The 27,355-nt window shown below is 30.8% G+C and overlaps 1 protein-coding gene across 3 annotated transcripts in view; it reads right to left on the reverse strand.

Moving 5' to 3' along the window:
* The window catches only part of LOC145259170 (UMP-CMP kinase-like), a 226,984-nt gene that overhangs the window by 84,652 nt on the left and 114,977 nt on the right, over positions 1-27,355 (reverse strand). The gene's annotated exons all lie outside the window — the stretch shown is intronic.

Genomic DNA, 27,355 nt, shown 5'->3' on the forward strand with positions numbered 1-27,355 from the left:
TATATTTATTTAGGGTTTTAGGTCTGTATAAGGGATTTTTTATACATATATTTATTTAGGGTTTTAGGTCTGTATAAGGGATTTTTTAAACATATATTTATTTAGGGTTTCAGGTCTGTATAACGCATTTTTTATACATATATTTATTTAAGTTTCAGGTCTGTATAAGGGATTTTTTATACATTTATTTATTTAGGGTTTCAGGTCTGTATAAGGTATTTTTTATACATATATTTATTTAGGGTTTCAGGTCTGTATAAGGTATTTTTTATACATCTATTTATTTAGGGCTTTAGGTCTGTATAAGGGATTTTTTATACATATATTTATTTAGTGTTTAAGGTCTGTATAAGGGATTTTTTATACATATATTTATTTAGGGTTTTAGGTCTGTATAAGGGATTTTTTATACATATATTTATTTAGGGTTTCAGGTCAGTATAAGGGATTTTTTATACATATATTTATTTAGGGTTTTAGGTCTGTATAAGGGATTTTTTATACATATATTTATTTAGGGTTTCAGGTCTGTATAAGGGATTTTTTATACATATATTTATTTAGGGTTTTAGGTCTGTATAAGGGATTTTTTATACATATATTTATTTAGGGTTTTAGGTCTGTATAAGGGATTTTTTATACATATATTTATTTAGGGTTTTAGGTCTGTATAAGGGATTTTTTATACATATATTTATTTAGGGTTTCAGGTCTGTATAAGGGATTTTTTATACATTTAATTATTTAGGGGTTCAGGTCTGTATAAGGGATTTTTTATACATATATTTATTCAGGGTTTCAGGTCTGTATAAGGGATTTTTTATACATATATTTATTTAGGGTGTTAGGTCTGTATAAGGGATTTTTTATACATATATTTATTTAGGGTTTTAGGTCTGTATAAGGTATTTTTTATACATATATTTATTTAGGGTTTTAGGTCTGTATAAGGGATTTTTTATACATATATTTATTTAGGGTTTTAGGTCTGTATAAGGGATTTTTTAAACATATATTTATTTAGGGTTTCAGGTCTGTATAACGCATTTTTTATACATATATTTATTTAAGTTTCAGGTCTGTATAAGGGATTTTTTATACATTTATTTATTTAGGATTTCAGGTCTGTATAAGGTATTTTTTATACATATATTTATTTAGGGTTTCAGGTCTGTATAAGGTATTTTTTATACATCTATTTATTTAGGGCTTTAGGTCTGTATAAGGGATTTTTTATACATATATTTATTTAGTGTTTAAGGTCTGTATAAGGGATTTTTATACATATATTTATTTAGGGTTTTAGGTCTGTATAAGGGATTTTTTATACATATATTTATTTAGGGTTTCAGGTCAGTATAAGTGATTTTTTATACATATATTTATTTAGGGTTTTAGGTCTGTATAAGGGATTTTTTATACATATATTTATTTAGGGTTTTAGGTCTGTATAAGGGATTTTTTATACATATATTTATTTAGGGTTTCAGGTCTGTATAAGGGATTTTTTATACATATATTTATTTAGGGTTTCAGGTCTGTATAAGGGATTTTTTATACATATATTTATTTAGGGTTTTAGGTCTGTATAAGGGATTTTTTATACATATATTTATTTAGGGTTTCAGGTCTGTATAAGGGATTTTTTATACATATATTTATTTAGGGTTTTAGGTCTGTATAAGGGATTTTTTATACATATATTTATTTAGGGTTTTAGGTCTGTATAAGAGATTTTTTATACATATATTTATTTAGGGTTTTAGGTCTGTATAAGGGATTTTTTATACATATATTTATTTAAGGTTTCAGGTCTGTATAAGGGATTTTTTATACATATATTTATTTAGGGTTTTAGGTCTGTATAAGGGATTTTTTATACATATATTTATTTAGGGGTTCAGGTTTGTATAAGGGATTCTTTATACATATATTTATTTCGGGCTTCAGGTTTTTAAAAGGGATTTTTTATACATATATTTATTTAGGGTTTTAGGTCTGTATAAGGGATTTTTTATACATATATTTATTTAGAGTTTCAGGTCTGTATAAGGGATTTTTTATACATATATTTATTTAGGGTTTTAGGTCTGTATAAGGGATTTTTTATACATATATTTATTTAGGGTTTCAGGTCTGTATAAGGGATTTTTTATACATATATTTATTTAGGGTTTCAGGTCTGTATAAGGGATTATTTATACATATATTTATTTAGGGTTTTAGGTCTGTATAAGGGATTTTTTATACATATATTTATTTAGGGTTTCAGGTCTGTATAAGGGATTTTTTATACATATATTTATTTAGGGTTTCAGGTCTGTATAAGGGATTTATTATACATATATTTATTTAGGGTTTTAGGTCTGTATAAGGGATTTTTTATACATATATTTATTTAGGGTTTTAGGTCTGTATAAGGGATTTTTTAAACATATATTTATTTAGGGTTTCAGGTCTGTATAAGGGATTTTTTATACATATATTTATTTAGGGTTTTAGGTCTGTATAAGGGATTTTTTATACATATATTTATTTAGGGTTTCAGGTCTGTATAAGGGATTTTTTATATATATATTTATTTAGGGTCTTAGGTCTGTAAAAGGGATTTTTTATACATATATTTATTTAGGGTTTTAGGTCTGTATAAGGGATTTTTTATACATATATTTATTTAGGGTTTTAGGTCTGTATAAAGGATTTCTTATACCTATATTTATTAAGGGTTTCATGTCTGTATAAGGGATTTTTTATAAATATATTTATTTAGGGTTTCAGGTCTGTATAAGGGATTTTTTATACATATATTTATTAAGGGTTTCAGGTCTGTACAAGTGATTTTTTATACATATATTTATTGAGGGTTTCAGGTCTGTATAAGGGATTTTTTATACATATTTATTTAGGGTTTCAGGTCAGTATAAGGGATTTTTTATACATATATTTATTTAGGGTTTCAGGTCTGTATAAGGGATTTTTTATACATATATTTATTTAGGGTTTCAGGTCTGTATAAGGGATTTTTTATACATATAGTTATTTAGGGTTTTAGGTCTGTATAAGGGATTTTTTATACATATATTTATTTAGGGTTTCAGGTCTGTATAAGGGATTTTTTATACATATATTTATTTAGGGTTTCAGGTCTGTATAAGGGATTTTTTATACATATATATATTTAGGGTTTCAGGTCTGTATAAGGGATTTTTTATACATATATTTATTAAGGGTTTTAGGTCTTTACAAGGGATTTTTTATACATATATTTATTTAGGGTTTCAGGTCTGTATAAGGGATTTTTTATACATATAATTATTTAGGGTTTTAGGTTCTGTATAAGGGATTTTTTATACATATATTTATTTAGGGTTTCAGGTCTGTATAAGGGATTTTTTATACATATATTTATTTAGGGTTTTAGGTCTGTATAAGGGATTTTTTATACATATATTTATTTAGGGTTTTAGGTCTGTATAAGGGATTTTTTATACATGTATTTATTTAGGGTTTCAGGTCTGTATAAGGGATTTTTTATACATATATTTATTTAGGGTTTCAGGTCTGTATAAGGGATTTTTTATACATATATTTATTTAGGGTTTTAGGTCTGTATAAGGGATTTTTTATACATATATTTATTTAGGGTTTCAGGTCTGTATAAGGCATTTGTTATACATATATTTATTTAGGGTTTCAGGTCTGTATAAGGGATTTTTTATACATATATATATATTTATGGTCTCAGATCTGTATAAGGGATTTTTTATACATATATGTATTTAGGGTTTTAGGTCTGTATAAGGGATTTTTTATACATATATTTATTTAGGGTTTTAGGTCTGTATAAGGGATTTTTTATACATATATTTATTTAGGGTTTTAGGTCTGTATAAGGGATTTTTTATACATATATTTATTTAGGGTTTAAGGTCTGTATAAGGGATTTTTTATACATATGTTTATTTAGGGTTTTAGGTCTGTATAAGGGATTTTCTTTACATATATTTATTTAGGGTTTCAGGTCGGTATAAGGGATTTTTTATACATATATTTATTTAGGGTTTCAAGTCTGTATAAGGGATTTTTTATACATATATTTATTTAGGGTTTCAGGTCTGTATAAGGGATTTTTTATACATATATTTATTTAGGGTTTCAGGTCTGTATAAGGGATTTTTTATACATATATTTATTTAGGGTTTCAGGTCTGTATAAGGGATTTTTTATACATATATTGTAGGGTTTCAGGTCTGTATAAGGGATTTTTTATACATATATTTATTTAGGGTTTCAGGTCTGTATAAGGGATTTTTTATACATATATTTATTTAGGGTTTCAGGTTTGTATAAAGGATTTTGCATACATATATTTATTTAGGGTTTCAGGTTTGTATAAGGGATTTTTTATACATATATTTATTTAGGGTTTTAGGTCTGTATAAGGGATTTTTTATACATATATTTATTTAGGGTTTTAGGTCTGTATAAGGAATTTTTTATACATATATTTATTTAGGGTTTCAGGTTTGTATAAGGGATTTTTTATACGTATATTTATTTAGGGTTTCAGGTTTGTATAAGGGATTTTTTATACATATATTTATTTAGGGTTTCAGGTTTGTACAAGGGATTTTTTATACATATATTTATTTAGGGTTTTAGGTTTGTATAAGGGATTTTTCATACATATATTTATTTAGGGTTTTAGGTCTGTATAAGGGATTTTTTATACATATATTTATTTAGGGTTTTAGGTCAGTATAAGGGATTTTTTATACATATATTTATTTAGGGTTTTAGGTCTGTATAAGGGATTTTTTATACATATATTTATTTAGGGTTTCAGGTTTGTATAAGGGATTTTTTATACATATATTTATTTAGGGTTTTAGGTCTGTATAAATGATTTTTTATACATATATTTATTTAGGGTTTTAGGTCTGTATAAGGGATTTTTTATACATATATTTATTTAGCGTTTCAGGTTTGTATAAGGGATTTTTTATACATATATTTATTTAGAGTTTCAGGTTTGTATAAGGGATTTTTTATACATATATTTATTTAGGGTTTTAGGTCTGTATAAGGGATTTTTTATACATATATTTATTTAGGGTTTCAGGTTTGTATAAGGGATTTTTTATACATATATTTATTTAGGGTTTTAGGTTTGTATAAGGGATTTTTTATACATATATTTATTTAGGGTTTTAGGTCTGTATAAGGGATTTTTTATACATATATTTATTTACGGTTTTAGGTCTGTATACGGGATTTTTTATACATATATTTATTTAGGGTTTTAGGTCTGTATAAGGAATTTTTTATACATATATTTATTTAGGGTTTCAGGTTTGTATAAGGGATTTTTTATACGTATATTTATTTAGGGTTTTAGGTTTGTATAAGGGATTTTTTATACATATATTTATTTAGGGTTTCAGGTTTGTACAAGGGATTTTTTATACATATATTTATTTAGGGTTTTAGGTTTGTATAAGGGATTTTTCATACATATATTTATTTAGGGTTTTAGGTCTGTAGAAGGGATTTTTTATACATATATTTATTTAGGGTTTTAGGTCAGTATAAGGGATTTTTTATACATATATTTATTTAGGGTTTTAGGTCTGTATAAGGGATTTTTAATACATATATTTATTTAGGGTTTCAGGTTTGTATAAGGGATTTTTATACATATATTTATTTAGGGTTTTAGGTCTGTATAAATGATTTTTTATACATATATTTATTTAGGGTTTTAGGTCTGTATAAGGGATTTTTTATACATATATTTATTTAGCGTTTCAGGTTTGTATAAGGGATTTTTTATACATATATTTATTTAGAGTTTCAGGTTTGTATAAGGGATTTTTTATACATATATTTATTTAGGGTTTTAGGTCTGTATAAGGGATTTTTTATACATATATTTATTTAGGGTTTCAGGTTTGTATAAGGGATTTTTTATACATATATTTATTTAGGGTTTTAGGTTTGTATAAGGGATTTTTTATACATATATTTATTTAGGGTTTTAGGTCTGTATAAGGGATTTTTTATACATATATTTATTTACGGTTTTAGGTCTGTACACGGGATTTTTTATACATATATTTATTTAGGGTTTTAGGTCTGTATAAGGGATTTTTTATACATATATTTATTTAGGGTTTCAGGTTTGTATAAGGGATTTTTTATACATATATTTATTTAGGGTTTTAGGTCTGTATGAGGGATTTTTTATACATATATTTATTTAGGGTTTTAGGTCTGTATAAGGGATTTTTTATACATATATTTATTTAGGGTTTCAGGTTTGTATAAGGGATTTTTTATACATATATTTATTTAGGGTTTCAGGTTTGTATAAGGGATTTTTTATACATATATTTATTTAGGGTTTTAGGTCTGTATAAGGGATTTTTTAGACATATATTTATTTAGGGTTTTAGGTCAGTATAAGGTATTTTTTATACATATATTTATTTAGGGTTTTAGGTCCGTATAAGGGATTTTTTATACATATATTTATTTAGGGTTTCAGGTTTGTATAAGGGATTTTTTATACATATATTTATTTAGGGTTTTAGGTTTGTATAAGGGATTTTTTATACATATATTTATTTAGGGTTTTAGGTTTGTATAAGGGATTTTTTATACATATATTTATTTAGGGTTTTAGGTCTGTATAAGGGATTTTTTATACATATATTTATTTACGGTTTTAGGTCTGTATACAGGATTTTTTATACATATATTTATTTAGGGTTTTAGGTCTGTATAAGGGATTTTTTATACATATATTTATTTAGGGTTTCAGGTTTGTATAAGGGATTTTTTATACGTATATTTATTTAGGGTTTCAGGTTTGTATAAGGGATTTTTTATACATATATTTATTTAGGGGTTCAGGTTTGTACAAGGGATTTTTTATACATATATTTATTTAGGGTTTTAGGTTTGTATAAGGGATTTTTTATACATATATTTATTTAGGGTTTTAGGTCTGTAGAAGGGATTTTTTATACATATATTTATTTAGGGTTTTAGGTCAGTATAAGGGATTTTTTATACATATATTTATTTAGGGTTTTAGGTCTGTATAAGGGATTTTTTATACATATATTTATTTAGGGTTTCAGGTTTGTATAAGGGATTTTTATACATATATTTATTTAGGGTTTTAGGTCTGTATAAGGGATTTTTTATACATATATTTATTTAGCGTTTCAGGTTTGTATAAGGGATTTTTTATACATATATTTATTTAGAGTTTCAGGTTTGTATAAGGGATTTTTTATACATATATTTATTTAGGGTTTTAGGTTTGTATAAGGGATTTTTTATACATATATGTATTTAGGGTTTTAGGTCTGTATAAGGGATTTTTTATACATATATTTATTTACGGTTTTAGGTCTGTATAAGGGATTTTTTATACATATATTTATTTAGGGTTTTAGGTCTGTATAAGGGATTTTTTATACATATATTTATTTAGGGTTTCAGGTGTGTATAAGGGATTTTTTATACATATATTTATTTAGGGTTTTAGGTCTGTATGAGGGATGTTTTATACATATATTTATTTAGGGTTTTAGGTCTGTATAAGGGATTTTTTATACATATATTTATTTAGGGTTTCAGGTTTGTATAAGGGATTTTTTATACATATATTTATTTAGGGTTTTAGGTTTGTATAAGGGATTTTTTATACATATATTTATTTAGGGTTTTAGGTCTGTAGAAGGGATGTTTTATACATATATTTATTTAGGGTTTTAGGTCAGTATAAGGGATTTTTTATACATATATTTATTTAGGGTTTTAGGTCTGTATAAGGGATTTTTTATACATATATTTATTTAGGGTTTCAGGTGTGTATAAGGGATTTTTTATACATATATGTATTTAGGGTTTTAGGTCTGTATAAGGGATTTTTTATACATATATTAATTTAGGGTGTTAGGTCTGTATAAGGGATTTTTTATACATATATTTATTTAGGGTTTTAGGTCTGTATAAGGGATTTTTTATACATATATTTATTTAGGGTTTCAGGTTTGTATAAGGGATTTTTTATACATATATGTATTTAGGGTTTTAGGTCTGTATAAGGGATTTTTTATACATATATTAATTTAGGGTGTTAGGTCTGTATAAGGGATTTTTTATACATATATTTATTTAGCGTTTCAGGTTTGTATAAGGGATTTTTTATACATATATTTATTTAGGGTTTCAGGTTTGTATAATGGATTTTTTATACATATATTTATTTAGGGTTTTAGGTCTGTATAAGGGATTTTTTATACATATATTTATTTAGGGTTTCAGGTTTGTATAAGGGATTTTTTATACATATATTTATTTAGGGTTTTAGGTTTGTATAAGGGATTTTTTATACATATATTTATTTAGGGTTTTAGGTCTGTATAAGGGATTTTTTATACATATATTTATTTAGGGTTTTAGGTCTGTATAAGGGATTTTTTATACATATATGTATTTAGGGTTTTAGGTCTGTATAAGGGATTTTTTATACATATATTTATTTAGGGTTTCAGGTTTGTATAAGGGATTTTTTATACATATATTTATTTAGGGTTTTAGGTCTGTATAAGGGATTTTTTATACATATATTTATTTAGGGTTTCAGGTTTGTATAAGGGATTTTTTATACATATATTTATTTAGGGTTTTAGGTCTGTATAAGGGATTTTTTATACATATATTTATTTAGGGTTTTAGGTCAGTATAAGGAATTTTTTATACATATATTTATTTAGGGTTTTAGGTCTGTATAAGGGATTTTTTATACATATATTTATTTAGGGTTTCAGGTTTGTATAAGGGATTTTTTATACATATATTTATTTAGGGTTTTAGGTCTGTATAAGGGATTTTTTATACATATATTTATTTAGCGTTTCAGGTCTGTATAAGGGATTTTTTATACATATATTTATTTAGCGTTTCAGGTTTGTATAAGGGATTTTGTATACATATATTTATTTAGGGTGTCAGGTTTGTATAAGGGATTTTTTATACATATATTTATTTAGGGTTTTAGGTCTGTATAAGGGATTTTTTATACATATATTTATTTAGGGTTTCAGGTTTGTATAAGGGATTTTTTATACATATATTTATTTAGGGTTTTAGGTCTGTATAAGGGATTTTTTATACATATATTTATTTACGGTTTTAGGTCTGTATAAGGGATTTTTTATACATATATTTATTTAGGGTTTTAGGTCTGTATAAGGGATTTTTTATACATATATTTATTTAGGGTTTCAGGTTTGTATAAGGGATTTTTTATACATATATTTATTTAGGGTTTTAGGTCTGTATGAGGGATTTTTTATACATATATTTATTTAGGGTTTTAGGTCTGTATAAGGGATTTTTTATACATATATTTATTTAGGGTTTCAGTTTTGTATAAGGGATTTTTTATACATATATTTATTTAGGGTTTTAGGTTTGTATAAGGGATTTTTTATACATATATTTATTTAGGGTTTTAGGTCTGTATAAGGGATTTTTTTTACATATATTTATTTAGGGTTTTAGGTCAGTATAAGGGATTTTTTATACATATATTTATTTAGGGTTTTAGGTCTGTATAAGGGATTTTTTATACATATATTTATTTAGGGTTTCAGGTTTGTATAAGGGATTTTTTATACATATATTTATTTAGGGTTTTAGGTCTGTATAAGGGATTTTTTATACATATATTTATTTAGGGTTTTAGGTCTGTATAAGGGATTTTTTATACATATATTTATTTAAGGTTTCAGGTTTGTATAAGGGATTTTTTATACATATATTTATTTAGGGTTTTAGGTCTGTATAAGGGATTTTTTATACATATATTTATTTAGGGTTTCAGGTTTGTATAAGGGATTTTTTATACATATATTTATTTAGGGTTTCAGGTTTGTATAAGGGATTTTTTATACATATATTTATTTAGGGTTTTAGGTCTGTATAAGGGATTTTTTATACATATATTTATTTAGGGTTTCAGGTTTGTATAAGGGATTTTTTATACATATATTTATTTAGGGTTTTAGGTTTGTATAAGGGATTTTTTATACATATATTTATTTAGAGTTTTAGGTCTGTATAAGGGATTTTTTATACATATATTTATTTAGGGTTTTAGGTCTGTATAAGGGATTTTTTATACATATATTTATTTAGGGTTTTAGGTCTGTATAAGGGATTTTTTATACATATATTTATTTAGGGTTGCAGGTTTGTATAAGGGATTTTTTATACATATATTTATTTAGGGTTTTAGGTCTGTATAAGGGATTTTTTATACATATATTTATTTAGGGTTATAGGTCTGTATAAATGATTTTTTATACATATATTTATTTCGGGTTTCAGGTTTGTATAAGGGATTTTTTATACATATATTTATTTAGGGTTTCAGGTTTGTATAAGGGATTTTTTATACATATATTTATTTAGGGTTTTAGGTCTGTATAAGGGATTTTTTATACATATATTTATTTAGGGTTTCAGGTTTGTATAAGGGATTTTTTATACATATATTTATTTAGGGTTTTAGGTTTGTATAAGGGATTTTTTATACATATATTTATTTAGGGTTTTAGGTCTGTATAAGGGATTTTTTATACATATATTTATTTAGGGTTTAAGGTCTGTATAAGGGATTTTTTATACATATATTTATTTAGGGTTTTAGGTCAGTATAAGGGATTTTTTATACATATATTTATTTAGGGTTTTAGGTCTGTATAAGGGATTTTTTATACATATATTTATTTAGGGTTTCAGGTTTGTATAAGGGATTTTGTATACATATATGTATTTAGGGTTTTAGGTCTGTATAAGGGATTTTTTATACATATATTTATTTAGGGTGTTAGGTCTGTATAAGGGATTTTTTATACATATATTTATTTAGCGTTTCAGGTTTGTATAATGGATTTTTTATACATATATTTATTTAGGGTTTCAGGTTTGTATAAGGGATTTTTTATACATGTATTTATTTAGGGTTTTAGGTCTGTATAAGGGATTTTTTATACATATATTTATTAAGGGTTTCAGGTTTGTATAAGGGATTTTTTATACATATATTTATTTAGGGTTTTAGGTTTGTATAAGGGATTTTTTATACATATATTTATTTAGGGTTTTAGGTCTGTATAAGGGATTTTTTATACATATATTTATTTAGGGTTTTAGGTCTGTATAAGGGATTTTTTATACATATATTTATTTAGGGTTTTAGGTCTGTATAAGGGATTTTTTATACATATATTGATTTAGGGTTTCAGGTTTGTATAAGGGATTTTTTATACATATATTTATTTAGGGTTTTAGGTCTGTATGAGGGATTTTTTATACATATATTTATTTAGGGTTTTAGGTCTGTATAAGGGATTTTTTATACATATATTTATTTAGGGTTTCAGGTTTGTATAAGGGATTTTTTATACATATATTTATTTAGGGTTTCAGGTTTGTATAAGGGATTTTTTATACATATATTTATTTAGGGTTTTAGGTCTGTATAAGGGATTTTTTATACATATATTTATTTAGGGTTTCAGGTTTGTATAAGGGATTTTTTATACGTATATTTATTTAGGGTTTCAGGTTTGTATAAGGGATTTTTTATACATATATTTATTTAGGGTTTTAGGTCTGTATAAGGGATGTTTTATACATATATTTATTTAGGGTCTCAGGTTTGTATAAGGGATTTTTTATACATATATTTATTTAGGGTTTCAGGTTTGTATAAGGAATTTTTTATACATATATTTATTTAGGGTTTCAGGTTTGTATAAGGAATTTTTTATACATATATTTATTTAGGGTTTCAGGTTTGTATAAGGGATTTTTTATACATATATTTATTTAGGGTTTTAGGTCTGTATAAGGGATTTTTTATACATATATTTATTTAGGGTTTCAGGTTTGTATAAGGGATTTTTTATACGTATATTTATTTAGGGTTTCAGGTTTGTATAAGGGATTTTTTATACATATATTTATTTAGGGTTTTAGGTCTGTATAAGGGATGTTTTATACATATATTTATTTAGGGTCTCAGGTTTGTATAAGGGATTTTTTATACATATATTTATTTAGGGTTTCAGGTTTGTATAAGGAATTTTTTATACATATATTTATTTAGGGTTTCAGGTTTGTATAAGGAATTTTTTATACATCTATTTATTTAGGGTGTTAGGTTTGTAGAAGGGATTTTTTTGGTTTCAGTGTTTTCATATATTTTTAATACATAGTTTTTCCATATGTTCCATTTTGATTCTTCTTTCTGTGCTTTTGCTCTTCTGGTTTTGTATATGTTCAAATTTTGTTTTGTTGGATTCCTTTTAAATTTTCTTAAGTTAGAACATCTTATTCTTATGGCTTTTTTGCATTCTTTCTTGAGCCAGGGTTTGTTGTATTTTGGGGATGTAGCGTATTGCTGAAAGAGATAATGTTTTGAGTTAGTTATCCAAAGGATATTAATTTATCTTGTTTTGGAATTTTTCCCAATTTCCTTTTTATATATTCCAGTGGGGCATTTTGTCCTCTAATTTGGTGTTCTTGAGGTTCTCATTTTCCAGTATAACTGGGAAATGGTTGCTTCTACATGTATCATTGTGTGTTCTCCAGCTATAGTCCATGTATATGGTTGGGTCACATAATGTTAGGTCTATCGCTGATAGTGTTCCTGCTGTTGCTGGATGGAGGTACGTGTTCACTTTGTAATTGAGTAAACATAACTCGCTTTGTTGGTTGATTATTTTTTCAATGATTTTTAGCCGATATATTATTCCTTAATCGGAATTCATTTTTGAGATGAGCATTATATATATTCATTTATTTTTATTTCAGACTATTATTCTCATCTTTATTAGTTGTTGTTTTCATCTCTATTAGTTGTTGTTTTTCATGACGTTTCGGCCAACTATTCCTCTGGCCTTCGTCAGGTGGTAACCGCGACGGATAGGAACTTTGAATCTCCTAACTGCATTCTCAGCAATCACTGCCATCCGTAGTTGTTGTCGTCTCACCACGTTTTTGGCCAAGTAAACCTCTGGCCGGTTTTTGGGTAGGATTGAAACCGCTACCTTCAGACAATGCTTATCTGGAACCGTAGAGATTCAACGGCCCTATCAACTGCGCCACGGGCCCCAAAGGGCGATCAAGGTTGGATTCTTTGATCTTATAAACGGAAACGTTGTGAAAAACAACAACCAATAAAGATGAAAACAATAACTAATAAAGATGAGAATAATAGTCCGAAAAAAAAATAAATTAATAGATTTTTAGCCTCTTTTGTTTTTTTTTTACTACTCCATAGTTTTTTTTTAATTACATTTTCACTCCAAACAAGGCACATTGCCACTTTGATGTAGGGGGCTACTATCAGGGACATAAGCTACCGGGGTACTATGTGGGGAGTTGGGCAGCAAAATGTTGGTTCACATTACACTTGATCTTCTGCATGTCAGTGCAGTTGGGGAAGCAGGAACCCAGAAGAGAATTCCAAAGTCTAGCGGTTCTGGGGAAGAAACTACTGGAGTAGAAGGCTCTCTTACATATAGGGATCTCAACTGTGAAGGGGTGGGATTTTGCTGCTTGCCGGGTTTGTTGGGGGTATTTACGTTGAGGGGGTACAGGTGCTTGCAGTTCGTCAGAGCATTCACCGTTAAAGTACTTGTAGAACAGGCAGACAAATGCGACATTTCGTCGATGGGACAGAGACTGAAGCTTAGATGACAGTTCAGGACTCACCAGGTTGGCGACTCTCTTTTGAACCTTGTCTAGGAGTGAGAGACTAGTAGCAGATGCACCAGCCCAAATATGACAACAATACTCCATACATGGGCGAATGGTGGCCTTATAGATGTATAGGATACTTTTGGGTGTTAGTAGCTTTCTAGCACGGTAGAGAGAACCTACCTTTTTCGTGGCGGTCCTGGCAATGTTCTCAATATAATTTTTCCAACTCATGTTTCCTGTGAACGTTAGGCCGAGGACTTTAAAAGATGTACTTTCAGATAAAGAGTCTTTGGTCATTGCTTATGGTGGCAGAGAAGTTTTCTTGAAGTTATTGAAGGAAACAAGTTTAGTCTTGGCAGTATTGAATGTGACCATCCATTTTTGTCCCCATTCCACTACAGTGTTTCTGCCATTTCTTTAAATATGTGTTCGTTTGTTTTTTTTTTTGTTTTTTTATCATTACATTTTCACCCCAAACAAGACACATTGCCACTGTGGTGTAAAGGGCTACTATCAGGAGCAGCAGCTACTGGGGCACTATGTAGGGATTTGGGCAGCAAGATGTCGGTTCACGTTACACTTGAACATCTGCATGTCAGTACAGTTGGGGAAGCAGGGACCTGGAATGAAATTCCAGAGTCTAGCGGTTCTGGGGAAGAAACTACTGGAGTAGAAAGATCTTCTACATCTAGGGATCTCTACTGTGTGGGGGTGGGATTTAGCTACATGTCGGGTTTGTTGAGGGTGTCTACGTCGGTGGGGCACAAGTGTCTTCTTTTTTTTTTTTTTTTTACAAGGTGATCACCACTTATCAAGGCCCGGAAGCCACTCAGGGATAAAGGTTATTGCATGTACAGTACGTTAGTGTGCGGGTTTAATAAAAATGTCTACTTAAGGGGGCGGTTCATCAGGAATTTGTTTACGTTGGACTTGAAGACATCCAGGTTGTAGTAAGGTGGGAAGCAAGCAGACGGAACAGAGTTCCACAGGCGTGCAGTCCTAAGAAAGAAGCTTTGTTCATGGAATCTATGTTTTGATTTAGGCACAGATAAAGAGTGGGGAAATTTTTGACAGTGGTTTCAGCTAAACGGGTGTTTTTCGTAAAAGATTTGCGAGGGGGGGACCAGAGATTGGAGTTCAGACGAGCACCTGCCATGGAAATAACGATAAAACAAAGATAGGCTCGCAACGTCTCTTCTATGGGAGAGAGGTTGCAGGGAAGAGAAAAGGGCATCCCCCACTAAGCCACGAAGTCTATTTTGTACTCTGACAAGGCAGGATAGGCTGTTTTTAGCAGCTCCTGCCCAGATATGGCAACAGTATTCCATCCTTGGGCATACTTGGCTTTTATACAGATAGAGAATTGCATCAGTAGTGAGATATCTTCTTGAGCGGTAGAAGGATCCCACCATCTTTCCAGCGACCTTGGCAACAGACTTGATGTACGTGTTCCGTTTCAGATCAGGAGTAAAAGTTAAGCCCAGAAGCTTGTCAAAACATGGGGCTTCTCCTAGACGAGAGCCATCTATTTCAATTGATGCCAGATGGGGATCAGAGCGTTGATGATGTAAAGATAGGAGCTTGGTTTTAGATGCATTAAAGGTAACCAGCCACATCTTCCCCCACTGAACCGCATGCTCGAGATCAGAGGAGAGAGAATCAGAGAGAACTTTGTCATTTACAGCCTTTGATGCATTGCCGTAGATGGTCGTATCATTAGCATAGATGTCAACGAATGATTTAAGTATGTGTTTAGGGAGATCATTGATGTAGATTAGGAAAAGAGTTGGGCCCAGGATGGACCCCTGAGGGACTCTAGCATTAATACTGACCATCAACCACTACTCTTATGAGCCTATCGGAGAGAAATGATTTAATGATTGAGAAAACATTACCAGTGATACCGTAGCTGGAAATCTTGTGAAGTAGGCCTTTATGCCATAAATTGTCGAAAGCCTTTGATATGTCAAGAGTAATTGACCTAGAAAGGAAGCTCTTGTCAAGAGATTCACTAATCCTATGAGATATAACCTTTAGCACATCTGCTGTAGATCTTGCAGAACGGAAACCATATTGCGTGTCACTAAGGTTATTTTTGCTGAGGTGGTTGACTATTTCTCTATTTAATATGGATTCCAGCAATTTACTCATGACACACAGGAGACTTATTGGTCTGTACTGAGAGGGAGATGACTTTTCACCTGAATTCTTAAATAAAGAGCATACTGATGAGGTTTTCCAGAGTGTTGGAAAGCACTTCTCCTTAAGGCAACGCTTAAACAGTTTCGTAAGTAGGGGAGCAAGTTCAAGTTGAAGCTTTTTTAACACTATAATTGGGATGCCGTCAGGGCCAGTTGCTTTACTGATATCAAGGTTCTCGATTAGCTTGGCGACTTCATGCACAGATATTTGTATGCAACCTAGCGTGCTCTGTGTTATAGAAGGAAATATGGGGAGTTGATGGCCTTCGTCGCATAGGGTAGAATTAGCTGCAAAGTTCTTGGCAAATAGTTTGGCCTTGTCTGATGCTGACGAGATGACCTCAGGTCCATTGATAATGGTGGGATAGAACGCACACTTCTGTTCAGGATCCTATTTGCTATTTGCCAAAACTGGTGGGAACCAAGCCGCTGATCAGCTACTTTGGATTTAACGGACTGAGCATATAGCTCTCTTGCATTTTTTATTACTCTTTTACAATGGTTGCTGGCGTTCCTGAAAGCGGCTTTAGTCTCAGTGCATCTATTACGTTGGTATCTATGGAAAAAGTGATTTGTGTGCGCGATGGCAGCAGCACGTTCTGGGAGAACCATGGCTTGCTGTTGGGTTTTTGTTGGAATTTTTTAGATGGTATGAATCGGTCTATGCCTACAATTAGCCATTCGGTCAGGTCTGATACTATAGAGGACACATCCTTTTTAAACATGGAATGCAGAGGTAGATCAGATATGAATGTATGGAACCTATCCCAGTCAGCCATAGAGTATCGGTATACAGTACGGTGGAGGGGTGCGTCTGGAGGCTTATTACATTTCATTTTTATTTTAACTGATACGACAGAGTGGTCGGAGGATCCTAGAGGAGAAAGAATGGAACATGAACATAACAACTAAATAAATGAATACATACATGATAACTGAAATAAAAAAGTACTTAAATATTACGTTATTTAAGTACTTATAATATTATTCGGTATAATTTGATTATTTATGGGGACGGCTCAACAACAACTTGTTTACATTGGATTTGAAGGCTACTATGTTGTAATCAACCGGGAAGGAGGCCAGCGGAGCTTTGTTATTAGAATCTGCGTTTAGATTCAGCACAGAAATAGCGTGAGGGAAATCGTATATAGTGGTTGCGGTTGGGTGGGGGGTATTTTGTGTGAAAGTTTGGCAAAGGAGGAATCATAGATTGGCATTCAGTCAAGCACTTGCCGTGAAAATAACGATAAAGCTGAGACCGGCTCGCAATGTCTCTTCTGTGTAAAAAAGGTTGTAGGGAAGAGAAAAGGACATCACCTACTAGGTTTCGAAGTTGGTTTTGAACTCTATTATCAAGGTTGGATGAGACATATGATATGAAAATTATTGTTATTATTAGAAATTTTGTTAATTTGGACATTATATCCGCTTGCCTTTTTTTTTTATGCAACGTTTCATCGATAGGACAGAGGCTGAAGCTTAGATGCCAGTTCAGGCCCTATCAGATTGGCGACTCTCTTTTGAACCTTGTCTAGGGGCGAGAGACTAGCAGCAGATGCACCAGCCCAAATGTGACAACAATACTCCATACATGAGCGAATGGTGGCCTTATAGAGGTACAGGATACTTTCAGGTGTCAGTAGTTTTCTAGCACGATAGAGAGAGCCTACCTTCTTTGCAGCGGCCCTGGCAATGTTCTCAATATAATTTTTCCAACTCATGTTTCCTGTGAAGTTAGGTCAAGCAGTTTGAAAGATGTACTCTCAGACAGGGAGTCACTGGCCATTGCTATAGGTGGCAGAGAAGGTTTCTTGTAATTATTGAAGGAAACCAGTTTAATCTTGGCAGCATTGAATGTGACCATCCATTTTTGTCCCCATTCCACTACAGATTGGAGGTCATCCTCTAGTGTTTTTGCCATTTCTTTAGTTATGTGTTCATTTGTTTTCCTGTCATGCCTGTTATAGAGTGTGGTGTCATCAGCATACATACCCATCTCACAGACAATTTTGTCAGGGAGGTCATTTATGAATATTAGTAATAACAGAGGTCCAAGGATAGACCCCTGAGGCACTCCCGCATTTATATCATATTGTTTAGATGTACGACTGTCAAGGACAACATGGATTTTTCTCTTATCTAAGAAGGATCTAATTATGTTATGTATTCTTCCAATGATGCCGTATGATCTGATTTTCTTGAGAAGACCCTCATGCCATACCCTGTCAAAAGCCTTAGATATATCTAGAGCTACCGCTCTGCCCTCCCCTGCTTTGTCCAGTGAATGGTATATATGTTCAGAGATTACAGTAAGGATGTCTGCTGTGGAACGGACTTGTCTAAATCCATATTGTTTGTCAGTCAGAAGTTTAGCATCTGTAAGGTGCCGGACTAGAGCATGGTTAATTATGGTCTCAAATATTTTGGCGAAAAGTGGGAGGAGGCTGATGGGGCAATAATTTGATGGGTCAGTTCTTTCGCCAGAATTCTTGAATACTGGTACCACAGAAGCAGTTTTCCAACAGCCCGGGAAGCATGATTCAATAAGGCATTTGTTGTAGAGTTTGGAGAGAACTGGAGCTACTTCGGCTGAGCACTTTTTTAATAACACAGCTGGGATGAGATCAGGTCCACATGCTTTTGAAGTGTCAAGGTTTTTTATGATAGTATGTACCTGAGCAGGGGTGATTTGTAGATCGTCTAGCGTGGCATCTGTCCGCAAAGGAAAGTCAGGCAGGGAGTGGTTGGAAGGGTCCAGTGTGGAGTTTGAGGCAAACCGGCTGGCAAGCATATTAGCCTTCTCGGTTGCTGAGCAAACAACCTCGTGATTGTTGGTTAGTGGAGGAACTGTTGATTGCCCATTATTTACTACACTGTTGTAGATTTTCCAGAAGTCACGAGTTCCTAATTTTTGTGCTTCGATGCGTTTTTTAGATTTTTTTAAAATTCTCTCTTAGCTGTCGCTATTTCTTTCTTAACATTATTTCCAGCTTCTATATACTTATGTCTGTTTGAACTGGACTTATGTCGGTTAAATCTGTGGTATGCATGCTGCCTTTGAGCAATGGCAGTTGCGCAAGTAGAAGTAAACCATTGGGGAGAGTGGGGGTTACTATAAGATTTCTGCATGGGAACATGTGCTTCAGTTGCTGTTTTGAACCATTCAGTGATCTCACTTGCGCACTGCTCAGCAGGAAGAGAAAAAATATTTCCCCATGGGGCATCTCTGATAAGATCTCTGATGGCTTCCCAGTCAGCCTTTTTATAATATCTCGTTGTTTTGAGCACTGGCTCTTCAGTTTTGGGTCTAGAGTTTAGGGCGATTTCGACCATTATCACTGCATAATCAGCGTTCCCGAGTGGGCTGTCAGCATTTGTTTTACACTCCTCAGGACTGTGATCAGGAACAAATCTAGAAGTGATGCATGTTGTTCTTGCTGGTCAGGGAAACGGGTTGGAAACGTAACCATTTGTGATAGCGAAGCTATGTGTTGTATTGCCCGCTGCATCTGTGTGAGTAGAGAATTCAAGCCAGTTTTTGTGGTAGACATTAAAGTCACCAAATACATGTACTTGTGCACTAGTGTCGAGGGAGAGTGCTGTGTCTATGCTGTCAGAGACTTTGTTTATTATGGTGCAGTCCTGGGTCGAGGGAGAACTGTAGAGAAAATAAAAGTAGTTAATATTATGTTGTATGTTTAGTCTAAAGCACATAAAGGCTTGATCCTCCGTTTCTATGTTTGTTTCTCTAGTCAGGGGGAGGGTGTTACGAATGTAGACTCCAAGTCCGTGCATATGTCTGTCAGAGTCCTTATGGCAAAGTGGGAGATAGCCAGGCATGTTAAAGTAGTTAGAGGGGATTGAGAAGTGTAGGTTAGTCTCGCTTAGTGCTAAGATATCTGGGGTATTTGTTAGGAGAAATGCTTTAACATCAGCTAAATTAGTTCTAAGCCCATGGATGTTCGTGAATGCAAGCCTCAAGGGAGGAGGTAAGTTGGATTTGTTTGTCCCTAGGCCTGGTTTAAGCTTATTTTTTTATTGTACTGTCATCATGTTTTTAAAGAGTTTCAGTTAGGTAAGGGGGAGCTGAACAAGAGGTTATGTAGGGTATCAGACATGTAACACAAGTAGACCATTAGCTGACCTTTCTTCAACTAGGACTGTGGCCTCAGGAAAGTCCATCGGGGATGAGTGCAGGGTCCCTTTCCATGCGCGAATTTGCACTACAAACATCCTGATATTATACAACTGTTAATGGAGCAGTCGCTCTAAGCACTACCAAAGAGTTAGGGCTCCTGTACTACCAGTCGGAAACAGCAGCCAGGAACTGTCAATCCGGTACCCTCAACCCATCAGAAGGTCACCCCAATCTAATTGCACAGGCATGTGTGGTACTCAAGCACTCCCAAGTGCCCAGTTTTGAGGGGTGGGATGTGTTGGGAGTGGGGAAACGGCGTTCATTGCCCTAGACAAGAAACAAGATCTACCAATGGGTGTTTCTGTCGAATCACTGTGATAGTATCCCTGCGCCTGACTAATAGGCAAAGAAGGAGTATGGAAGCCGGGCGATATACAGAGCCTATCTACTCCTTAAGCAATTTAGGTTTGCAGACCAGTAATTTGTTTGAGTCACCAGCTCTAGGAAGGTTATCCAAGACTGGAGAGGCCTCCCTCCCTTTTGGTTTTAGTTTCAGAGTTTTCCTTCTCCTAGACGGGTGATCTGGGAAGATCTACTGGGTCCATCAGCCCTGAGAGGGTTTGCTCCGCGCCTGGGTCCTAATCCAGGTATTTCTGCGACCCCGCATGGTTAGTTAATGTTACAGGGTTAGTTTGTAGAGGTTATATATCTAATGAATAGTTACACTCCTTAAAGTGATTTAGGGACATGCAGTGGAAGCAGTTATGTGAGCAGACTTGTTAGAAAGGCGTTAGTGCGGATTAAGACTTTTACCTTTAGGTTTTTCCATTTTTTTAACTTTATGTTAGTTTAGGTATAGGATAACTTTATAGTGTGAGTAGGTATTAGGAATTGAGCTAAAAAATTTTCCCAGTCACTGTATATTTAGATTTACGAGGGTTAAGATGTAGGTGCAGTACAGTAAGGGTATAACTGGAGGTACATTTTAAGTCATGGCGTATTCTGTATGTATAATTAAGTAAATAGATATTAGGGCAAGTTTTCAGTAGATGCAGATAGATAGAAGTTGTGTTAGTGTTTCTACTATTGAGGGGAGATAAGTTCAGTTTCCATTTAAGAGTCATCGAGCGTTTTGCTTAACAGGCAGTATCGGATTTGGTTTAGTATTGTTTGTTGCAAAACCATCTAGGAAGAGGCAATTGTTATGTAATGAAGATCGCTTTGCATCCGAGTTTGTTATGATTATTAAAGTCACCCACCATTAAAAGGTTTTGGTAGTTGTTGAATTAGATTATTCAGTTCTATTTCATCTATTGTTTCATTCGGTGGTATATATAAACTGAGAAGAGGGTTATTGCTTTGTGTAGTGTTGTGGTTATTGCAACGGCTTGCATGTTTGTTTTTAAGTTTACTGCACTGTGGGATATTTTTATTTATGAGTAATGATGATCCACCAGTTTAATGTTTTGTTTATATAGTTGTATAATGAGTAATGTTTTATATTATTCTGTCATTTTCTTTTATTGTAGGCAAATTATTGCAAGACGAAGGGTTTTGATGAGGAGTGTTATTTCTTCAATATTAATTTTTAGGTCTCTTATATTCCATTGTAGTATTTTATTAGCCATGGTTTATGTTTAATTTTCTTGTTTTGAATTGTTGATGTCAATGTCAACTCCCATGGTTTCAGTAGTTTATTGCTTATTTTTGGTTTTAGTCTATGAATGTGATTGTGATGTGTTGGGAGATTTTCGTTCTTGCTTTTTTTACATTTTCTTTTTTATTGATTTTTTTTATTGAACTGGTGATTCTTTGTTTCCAGATGTGCTAGGGATTTACACCAATTCTATTTTTGTTTGGTTTGATGCTATTGTTCTTTTATTCTGATTTATTTGATCTTTGTTTTGGTTTATTTCATAGTAGCTGTTCATGTCTGTGGTATCTGTGATTGTAGGTTTATTTCTGTTATGAACTTGTACCAATCATTTGGGCCAAGTTTCATTAATTTTTCAACGAGTATGTCATATTTATTACTTTTTTCTGTGATTTCTTTTTTTTGGTAACTTTTGTCTCCCATATATCTATTTACAATTTCCTTTGCTTCAGGGAATGACATGTTTTTTTTTGTCTTACTGTTATTATTTCTTTTTCTTTTTTCCCATTTATCGCAGATCCTTGCATAGGCATGGTGGTCTTTTGCACATTTGCATCTGTTTGTGCATTCATTTGTGATAAGGTTAGAGATTTTTGAGCACATCTGCCACACACTGGTCGGTTAGTTCAAATCGCTGACATTGTAGAGGGTTTAGTATAAATAGTTCTACTTTTTCAATTGAATAACCGATTCTTAACTTTTTTGTGGCTTTTTGTGCATTAAAGGTTATGATATAGGCGTTTGTTAATATAATGTTTCCATTCTTTTTAATGGATACTCTTTTTATATTGATTAAGCCTTGGGAGTTTTGTTCTATTTTTATTTCGTCAACTGAACAACTGGATACTTCTTTTTTTCAAATAATGTATTCATTTTTCGATGGTGATAGGTTTTAACTTTTTTTCAAATAATGTATTCATTTTTCGATGGTGATAGGTTTTAACTTTTTTGTCATGAAATTTTACCATTTTTAGTGGAACATCAGCATATCTTTTTTTTCTACCTCGATTACTAGGATTATCCCATTTCATAAATTTTTAACTGCTTTGGGTGTTATTTTTGTAGATATTACCCTTTGTATTAAAAATGGAGATAGTTTTGTCAATGGGGTGTTATCTACTGCTTCCAGAATAATGAATCTTGGGAAGTTTTCCCTATTTTCAGTGTCCGAATTGGACTCGGTGTGAAGTCTCTTGGTTAATTTTGTTGCCATGTTTTTTTTTTAAATTTCATAGTCCATCCGCTGCCTAGTTCAATTTAATGGGAAATACGAGGGAGGAAACCCATTCGCTCTCATAAGACAGAGATACAGGGGCGGTATTTGAAGAGGTGCACAAGCACTTGCTCTTCCTTCTTGCTTCACTATCCAAGAAATAGTAAGAAAAGTCGGGGGGTACAACAATGTCATATACCCATTTCTTCAAATCAATTGACCCTAATTCAGTAAGGAGAATATTTTTTTGTGATACTTATGTATTTATGTGGATGCTGCTTTTGTCTTCTGAATTAGGGCTTGACATAACCGACTGATTTATCAGATTGGGCCTCTTCAACCGCCCATCTAGCCCAAGTAAGAGCCAAAGTGGTGTGTTGCAGGGCAATATCCTCTTGTTACCTAAGTCAAGGTCTGCTCAAACACCAGGATCCCATCCCAAAACATCACGGGTCACAACTAATGGCCAACAGGTGGCCCCATTGAGGGATTTTTACTCTCTGTAGGGAGAAAGTCAGCATATTCTGATGCCCTACTGACTGGGCCAAAAAAGGAGGAAGTAAAAGAAAGAAAAATGGAGGTAGGGATAGGAGGAATGTTGTTTTTGCTTTATAGAACATGATTAAAAATTCACCAAAATTCAGGAAATTCAACTAATTTTAATGAAAATTCCAGTATTTACTAACAATTACAGAATATAATGAACCTATTATTTTTTTAAAATCTTAGTGAAAATGAATTTCTGTAAACAAAAAACACCTTCGCTAAAGTTATAGTTTTAAGTACCAAAAAAAAACCCATGAACTTATTTTTGCTTATATTTTCACAAAAAATATTTTATGATTTCAATGATAACAAGTCTAGCAAAAATTATATATATACTAGCAGAACCTGTGCAAATTTCGCAGGGGACTGATTGGCATTCTGTAGATATTCAGCGTAAATAGAGATGCTCTGATATTATTGTAGCTATTTTGTTAAAACTACAAAAGTATTTATCCAAGCTAGCAGGGACGCCCGGCATAGCCAGGTTGTAAAATACACTTAAATATGATATTTTAATTCTTGCAGATTTTTTTATATATTATTATAGAGTTAATGTTCTATCGATTTTTATATATTATAAAGTTGTGATTTCAAAAATAAAAAATATATCAATATGATTTAGGTTCATCAGCTGGAATCGAAACCGAATCCCAAACTTAGGGAAATATATATATATATATATATATATATATATATATATATATATATATATATTACTTTAGTTCCTTCAGCTAAAATCGAAACCAAAACCAAGACTTATGAAAAATTCTTGATAAAATTATTTTTAAAAAATAGATTATTGGCGTGCCATTAGCTATAATTGAAATCAAAACCAAAACTTATGAAGAATTCTTGGTAAAATTATTTATTACAAGAAATGGAAGTACATAAGAATTAAACAAAAATAACACACACGCTATCATATAGATAATATATTCTAGCACAAATTATATACAATATAATATATTTTCGTTGTATGCACGAATGTTTAATCAGCACAAGAATATTTTTTATAATATTGAAAATAAAAAAAAATTGAAGAATCTCTAAGAAAAAAATTTATTTTAAAAATGGTATTATTTCTAATAATGATTAATTTTGAGAAGTATGAATGGACAATAATGTAAAAAAAAACAAAACAAAAAAAAAACAAAAAAAACAGATAGGATTCTCGTCCCACCTGCCACATTGTCATTAATATAATTATTATTATTAATAAATAATTGTTTTAGTTTATTTTTTAATGAATAAATTGTTAGTATAATTAATTTTTGTCACACTTGAAATTCACTTTTATTTAAAAACACGTTTAAGAATAAGTTGAGTCATCATGTAGAGAAAAGTAAATATTCTCATTAAATAAGAACTTCCTTTTCATTACAACAAAATAGAATTAAAATAATGAATTCATAAAGAATCTTCAAAAATACAGAAATTAAGGTGTAATAATGTTTCAATTTCTCAACAAATTTAAAAATAAAATTGAATTTTTGATATCTAATCCAGCAAAAGCAGATTTCTGTTACTAAGCTCACTTTTTGGGAATAATTAAGCAATTTTTTGTTGTAAAAACATTTTTTTTTTAATTCTTTATTTTATCTTAAAACTTTATTAATTATCTTTGAAATAGTTCCAGAAAATTAATAATTCTTTTAAAAGATTTTTACAATTAATTTAACCTTCATATTTAGCTGAATTTCATGTTTTTGATGCTGCCATAAAAACATTTTTTCATTAAAACTTTTTTTTTTACATATAAAAATATTTTTTTCATTTTATAGATGAATTTTAGGCTTTAATCTTTAAAAAACAATCAAAAAATTATAAAGAAAATTATAATAAACAGGCTTTCCAAACGATGGACCCTATTAGTTTTCACCATTAAATTGCACATATTTCATCTTGAGATTCAAGCATTCTAAGGATTGTATTTGCCATGAAAGCAAGACAATTTCACTCCGCTGAACCTAACGCATTTTTAATAAAAATATCTTGTTCATGTTTTTTTATAGTACATGATATAGAACCTGTAAAAAAAGTTTTGGTGCATAGACATCTAAAAGCATATTTGGAAATGCATATGATGCAAAAATAGATGTCCTCACCAAAAATTAGAAAAAATTATTGAGTAGAATTTTAATTAAAAGTAAAAATCAATTTCATCAGAACATTCAATTTTATTAATTCTGAAGAGTGATGTAAAATGGAGGGGATAAATTAGTTTGTCATTTCAGCAGCTCCTTATTTCCCCATATTCAGAATAACTTTCTAATTTATAACATTATTTAGAAAGCCATTCTTACCACCGGAAAACAGTAGTGGGATGGCTTTATCTAAGAGTACAACCTCCCTGATCCAACTGTGCTCGGGCCAATGATGAATCATGCAAAAATGCAATAAAATTGGTTTTTACTTTTAATTAAAATTCTACTTGATATTTTTTTCCTAATTTTTTGTAAGGATATTTTCACATTCAAGAGTTTGTATTTGAAAATACCATTTTCACATGAGCATTAAAGTTTTTTTTTCTTTTATCACACCTAAAGCATATACAGTATTTACTAACCCTAAAATGGTGCATTTCCAACCCAATAAGGGCACCACTTATACTGATTTCACATACTATTTCGTAACATAATAGACTTCTACGACATAAATGAAAATTATCCATCTATTTATTTATACATATAATAGTAATAACTATTATTAAACATATAATAAAATAGTAATGATTATTGTTATACATATAAAATAGTAATGATTATTGTTAAACATATAATAAAATAGTAATGATTATTGTTAAACATATAATAAAATAGTAATGATTATTATTAAACATATAATAAAATAGTAATGATTATTGTTATACATATAATAAAATAGTAATGATTATTGTTAAACATATAATAAAATAGTAATGATTATTGCTATATATATAATAAAACAGTAATGATTATTGTTATACATATAATAAAATAGTAATGATTATTATTAAACATATAATAAAATAGTAATGATTATTATTAAACATATAATAAAATAGTAATGATTATTGTTATACATATAATAAAACAGTAATGATTATTGTTATACATATAATAAAACAGTAATGATTATTGTTATACATATAATAAAATAGTAATAATTATTGTTATACATATAATAAAATAGTAATGATTATTATTAAACATATAATAAAATAGTAATGATTATTGTTATACATATAATAAAATAGTAATGATTATTATTAAACATATAATAAAATAGTAATGATTATTGTTATACATATAATAAAATAGTAATGATTATTGCTATACATATAATAAAACAGTAATGATTATTGTTATACATATAATAAAATAGTAATGATTATTGTTATACATATAATAAAATAGTAATGATTATTGTTATACATATAATAAAATAGTAATGATTATTGTTATACATATAATAAAACAGTAATGATTATTTTATGTGAACCCGAGAGGAATCCAGAGAACTTTGGCGTATGCTCTAAGAAGCTAACATCACATTTGACCTTTCACCCCCTGGGAATTTATAAAAACCTCCAACACACTACGAAAATCTTGGTTTTGGAAGGTCCCCATCAGAATCCACCTATCATTATATAGGGCAGCTGAACTAACATGACCCTTGGATGTCAGTGGTGTGTTCCAGGATGGTCTCATAAGCACTGCCATGGAGAATATTCCATGGGATTTACCACTGATATTCTGACTCCAGATATGTTCGTTCTGGGTACCCAACTCTTTGAGTTGCACATGACCTTCATTGATTTGATGTGC

The sequence above is a fragment of the Euprymna scolopes genome, chromosome 34, assembly GCF_053919585.1.
Source record: "Euprymna scolopes isolate OS-2025 chromosome 34, ASM5391958v1, whole genome shotgun sequence".
NCBI classification, from domain to species: domain Eukaryota; kingdom Metazoa; phylum Mollusca; class Cephalopoda; order Sepiida; family Sepiolidae; genus Euprymna; species Euprymna scolopes.